We start from the raw sequence: 6,000 nt of genomic DNA on the forward strand, positions 1-6,000 counted from the left end.
GCAGCTGGGATATCCCTGTGCTGTTTCCTGCTGGATGTGCATGGGTTGCATTTACACTGATGACTGAGTGAGTAGAAGTGTTTTTTCTTGATTCATATTTGCTTTGCTGTGTGTTTGGAGCTTTGTGTCTGCATTTGGAGCCTTTTAATGAGCACTTGAGTGTGCCATTGCTGAGCCAGGAGTGGATTCCCTGTGATGAAGCAAGGCTGGGATTGCACAGCAGCTGGAGCTCTCCTGCAGCGTGGGCACAGAGTGATCAGCTCTGTTCTTGTGCTGTGCACACTGAGGACTGGCAGCTGACAAAGATGCCGTGTGGATAAGCAGTTCTGGAATCAACAGATTTCAGCAAATGAAACCCTGTTTTTTCCTCACTGTGCAGTAGTAATGGCCAGCATTTTCCTTGTCAGTGGAAACTGTATAAAACTGTATATGACAAGATTAACATACATTTTGGGAATTTCACTTACTGCATTGGAAAGGGTGATGCAAATAAGGTGGCAAATTGAAAAAGGCTCTAGCTGTAGCTAGAGGCATGTCTGATACTCGATATACCCTTTTAGCTGTTAAACTTTCTTCAACTGCTTCAGACTTAATAGCCAAGGTAAAATAGCACCTGGGGTACTTGGCAGAAGTAGGTGGATGAAGCCATTTCCATAATCTACTTGGTGAATAAAATGCTGTTGTGATAACTGGAACATTGTTCTAAAGAGCTTTTATGGTTTTTTTGTATTAATATGAGTTTCTTGTCTTCCAAAATTTTCTTACTTTAATGGAATATGTTTGTGCGATCAAAACACCTTTAAATGGGTGCAGACAGTGTAGGTACTTTAAAAGCATGTGGTTGTTGAAGGTGGGGTGGACTCACACTGGAAAATTTCATGCAGGACTATATCCCATGTGAGGGACCCCAGGCTAGAGGAGGGGAAAGACTCTGAGCAGTGGCTCAGAGTGGGAAGGAGAGAAGAGTAGGAGGAAGGTAGTTTTAAGATTTATTTTACTTCTCCTTATCCCACTCTGATTTTGTAAGTAATAAATTCAGTTAATATTCCAAATTCGAGTCTGTTTTGCCTGTGATGGTATTTGGTGAGTAATCTCTCTCCTGGACCTTAATCCATGAACCTTTCATTATATGTTCTCTCCCCTGTGCAGTTGTGAAGGGGAATGATAAAGTGGCTTTGGTGGGTGCCTGCTGTCCAACCCACCACAGAGAGTTAATTGGAGAAGTGTTATCCAATATGTGGCTGTGCAAAACAAACCTCCTCCCAGGTTTAGCTTTTGTGCGAAAATCACATTTGCTTCTGTCATTATCACATGACAGAGGACCCTAAAGATTCTGATTTTAAAATACAGATGACACTCTTTACTAACCTATTTACTGGATTTTCCATATTTTTCTCATTTAATGCAATCTACTGCATTATGCCTCACAATCTAGAACATAACGTACATGGGCTTTGTGCTAGCAGAAGCAGAACTAGTCCCCAGTAAGAAATTGAATATAAACTTAAGTATTTTTTGTTCATTTCATCAGACTGGATGACAAAACCATGGTTTCAGTTCTTTACAGTCATATTGTCATGACTTTAAATATTCTTCCTTTTATGCCTGACTTAAATGGGTTTTAAATTCAGAAGCAACAGATTCAGAAAAATTTCCAATAAGTTCTTTATGTTGAAAATGAATTGCAATTGAATTATCATGTGTTTTGTGCTTAAGGAAGCAGAAAAGCCTACCTGTAAAGAATTCTGAAGTGCTAATTTTATTCATCAATAACTATGGTAAAAATTGAAATTCTCCAGCAATCCAGTCAGGGTGAAGCTGAGCTTCAGTGATAGAGAAAAATAATGCAAGCCAGACTAAGAAATGACATGATAAAATTTCTTGTTGAGTTCTTCTATAAAGTAATATGTTGAATTCTGATTACTGCATCAAAAAAAAAAAAAGACATTATAGCGGTATCAAAGAAGATTGTAAAAGTTGATTCCTTTTAGAGCAAAGGAAGTAATAGGTGATATCTGAAAAAATAAATAATGAGCGATGAAATATATAAACATGTAAATGGATTATGCAGCAGAAAGTTTTTTGTTTTCTTTGGTAATGGAAATATTTGATGATAGTGAAAATTAGTGGGTGTTAACTGGCATCATTATGGTCTCATGACAGAAGAGCACTTCCATGTGGAGGGAGGCTGTTTTTCCCACAAAACCCCCCATCAAAACCTGCAGAGTCAGACTGTTTTTCTTGAAAAAGACTTTGGAATCGAGCATGCTTTCATAGTAGGATTCTCACATTCTAAGCTGCTGTCAAAACTAAATTTCCTTTTTGGAAGAAGTAGAGGTGAGTTTAAGGAAAGACATTTTTTCCTTAGGCATTGGATTCCTTCAGTCTTCTTGCTGTTGGACAAAAAACAAAATAATCTGTGAGACTCAAAAGGAGTTGGACACTTTTGACTAAGAATAGTGTTTAAATTTGTGCTTTAAAACCAGGCAGCAATCACCTCTGAGTCTCCAAGCAGTAGAAATTAAGCTGAGATGTTTGACTAAGTAGCTTATTCTCATATTTATCTCAACTGGTATCTCCTGAGCTTTTCTTTGAAGTGTTTGACAGCAGGTACTGGAGAGAGTTACAGCAAAGCATTTGATGCCTGGAACTCCTTTCAGAGACTTTCCAGTCATCCTTGTTGCCTCCTGCTGTGGATCTGCAGCCTTTCTATGGATAGTAGAAGCAGCCATTGGGCTGCAAGATTTGTTTCTCTCCCTCTGTTTGTGTTCCAGCTTTGTGTCTCCCATCGTTAACAGAGATTTTCAGTCTGTCTCAGCTGTGTTTGTCTAACTCATTTCTAAGGCAAGACACTCCTGTCCTGAACTGTCCCACTGTGTGACGTGGTCTTGAAGGGAACCAGCAAGCACCAGTTCCTTGTGAGGATGAAGTCAGGCACCAGCATGAAACCACGAGGATTTTAACAAGCAGGTCTCCTGAAGCTCTCTAAGTGATGTTGGATATCACCTGTGTAATGCTTTAGGTGGGTGTGACTCGTGGAGAAGGTGCTCCTGAGCACTTCCCAGCTGCACCATGACCCTGTGGGCTGGGGTTTGCTGCTGACTCAGCACAGCACACGTGGACCATGACAGGTCACAGGGCAGAGGGGCTTGGTGTCCAGCTCTTCAGGCGGCTGCCGGACGGAGGAACAAGGCTGCCAGGCTTGAGGCAACTACTTTTGTTTGTTGCAGAAAATCTGCAGGTGTGTGGCAGCAAGGTAAACAGGAGACAGTTGGTGATGAAGCTCTGTGTTTAATTGGCTATTTTCTTCTCTTGAAGACCCATCCTGCACCCTTCAAACCTTTCATAATTTTAAGTCATTAGGGAGAGAGAAAGGGTAAAGATTGTTTCTCTGGGCTCATACTTTCACCCTGTAACATAATCCTTTATGTTACAAGGCTTTCTTCCAGGCTGTTAGCCAGGTACACGAATCTCTGTAGACTTAATCAAAGAAATGACAACTAAAATGGTGTGAGAGGAGTTTCCAAAAAAATTGAACTCACAACAGACTACAATGCTTTATTAGGCTAATAGACTTTAGAAAGTGCTTGTTTCCAGATTCCTCTCTTTAAGCTGTTCAAAACATGCTCCTGAGAGCAAGCTGGGAAAAAAAAATCAATAGAGAGCAATTTTGGCTATCACTTGCTTTCCTGCTGCAATGTGACTGATCCCATCAGAGTTCACTTGTTTAATGCTGAGAGGCAGAATGCAGGTTCTGGAACCATGGGCTATGTTTTGTCAGGTTGCTTTCTTTTGTCAATTACAGCTGTTTTGAAGACACAGAAGCTTCACTAATAGCCTAAAGTTCCTTCTGTTACTTTGGGTTAGTAGTTTTCCATGCATGGAAAACTGACACTATTGCCTTCAAATTTAGGCTGTATTTCATTGCTTGACAGCATCATGTGTTGATTTTGAGACTTTTTTTCCTCTCAAAGGTTCTTTTCTGAATCTCTTTTTCAGATGACACCTGACTACATTAATATTTTTTTAAATAAAAATTTAATAGTAGCTTGTGAAATCTATGCTTTTGCATTGAAATAGCATAATTGGACAGTAAATTAACTAATTTGCACAGAAGTCGCAGATTCTTGATAACTACTGAAAGCATGTGTCCTTTGGGAACACAAGTGTAGAGATTGCTTCTGAGTGTTTTCTTACAAACAATGCAAATTGTGGGGGCCTCTCTTAAAGGGTAAATTGCTTATATGGGTCTGTATCTTCCTTGAACCTTTGCTTCAGCAGTCTCTGGTCCATTTACAAATGCTGCAGTGATAACATATCCAGTGGTGAATATATCCAGTGTTTGGGTACCCAGAGAGTGATGTGTCTGCAAAGTGATTAAGCACAGAGGAGTAATTTATTATTAAACTTATATGAAATAATAACTGGAAAACAACTTCTTCCTTTAAGTCTCTGAAGCCATTAGTTGACTCTTTTAATGTTAATATCTCAGTCTTTTTCTAGTAATTCTTTCTTTTTGATGGACTTGAGGCAACGCTTAACATTTTTACAGACAGAAGCAGGGACAGTGTGCAGACTTGAAGATGTGAGTGCATTTCAAGATCAGAGTTTTTGACCACAACATTCTTCACTCCCTTTCCATTAACTTTCTTAGGTTTCTGTTACAATTTTCATTGTTGTTATCATTGAAATACCTATAGTCAGCTCAAGCTATGTCTAAAATAGAGACAGAATGTTTAACTACACTGCATATTTCATTTTAAGCATGAAACTGAATAAACATGATACTTCTGGAAAAACCAGTTCCTTAATAAGAATAATCAATTACATTTTCCTTTCTGCCACATGGCCAGACATGCAGAGCGATTCTTTCCACCTGGGTTGCTCATGTCATTTGAAAAGCCAGAATTGAAAGGGACAGAACAGGGATTGCAGCCCTTTCCATGTCATTACATAAACTTTCCCTCTGTGCAGCTGGTACACCAAAACCAAAACTGCTTCAGAATAGACTCAACAGATCTTAACTGTTAGAACAAAAGAACTTTAATTCTATATTGTGACTTTTGTCCTAGAGAATTAGTATTAATGTTATTGTGGGAATCCATAATCATCTCAGTACATCAATGTAAAATGCACTTACTTCTTTCTGTAAGTTTTGTGGTTTATTTTCTTCTCCCTCTTGCTGCCCTCCCTGAACCTGCCATCCCCTGGCTGAGAAGTGTAGATCTCCTTTGTACAATATGTGACCTGTGGTAAGAAAAAACCTGAAAATTACACACCTACCCTGATCTCAGCAATAAATTCCGTCAGTATTTTATGGCATCTATGCAGCCACTGCTAAGTTCAAAACAGTTGGGATAAGCAGAAATTAGAGGAAGTATATAAATAAGCAATTAAATATAGAAGCAAGGGAGAAAAGTGTTTTCTCTTCCAGTGGGTTTTATGTATGAGCTGCAGGTACTTGTCTCCTTGCTGAGAAAACTCAGGTCCTCTTCAGAGCTCTGAAGACCCTCCCGAGGAAGGAAATGTCTTTGTGGCTCTTTCTGTAACACTGTGTTGTGGCTTCTACCAGCTAGAACAAGGCAGAAGTGTCTCTGTCCAGGCTCAAGCAGTTACTGCATGTGTTGTGTACAAAGAGTTTTCACAACCTGTGTTCTGAAGCCAGTTTAATTTTACTGATTCATACATCTTCATGCGTAGTCTTTACAGAGCCTCTTAAGCTTGGTCAGTCCTTTATCAGAATTTATTGTATTTGAAATAATCTGGGTCTTTGAGGTCCTAGGCCTGCTGTGACTCTGCAAAATTCCTACAGTTTGTTGCTATTTTTTTTTTGCAGGAGCTTTCCTATTCTTTGCATATTGATACGCTGTGCTCATCTCTCACAGAGCTAGTGCAGCATTTTATTGTAAAACGTTGTTGTAAATCACTTTTATGTTTTAAAATGTCTTTGCAAGGTGGTGGAATGACTTAGCAGAAAATATTGCAATTGCTGATGGCAGA

Source organism: Anomalospiza imberbis, chromosome 11, assembly GCF_031753505.1.
Source record: "Anomalospiza imberbis isolate Cuckoo-Finch-1a 21T00152 chromosome 11, ASM3175350v1, whole genome shotgun sequence".
Lineage (NCBI taxonomy): Eukaryota > Metazoa > Chordata > Aves > Passeriformes > Viduidae > Anomalospiza > Anomalospiza imberbis.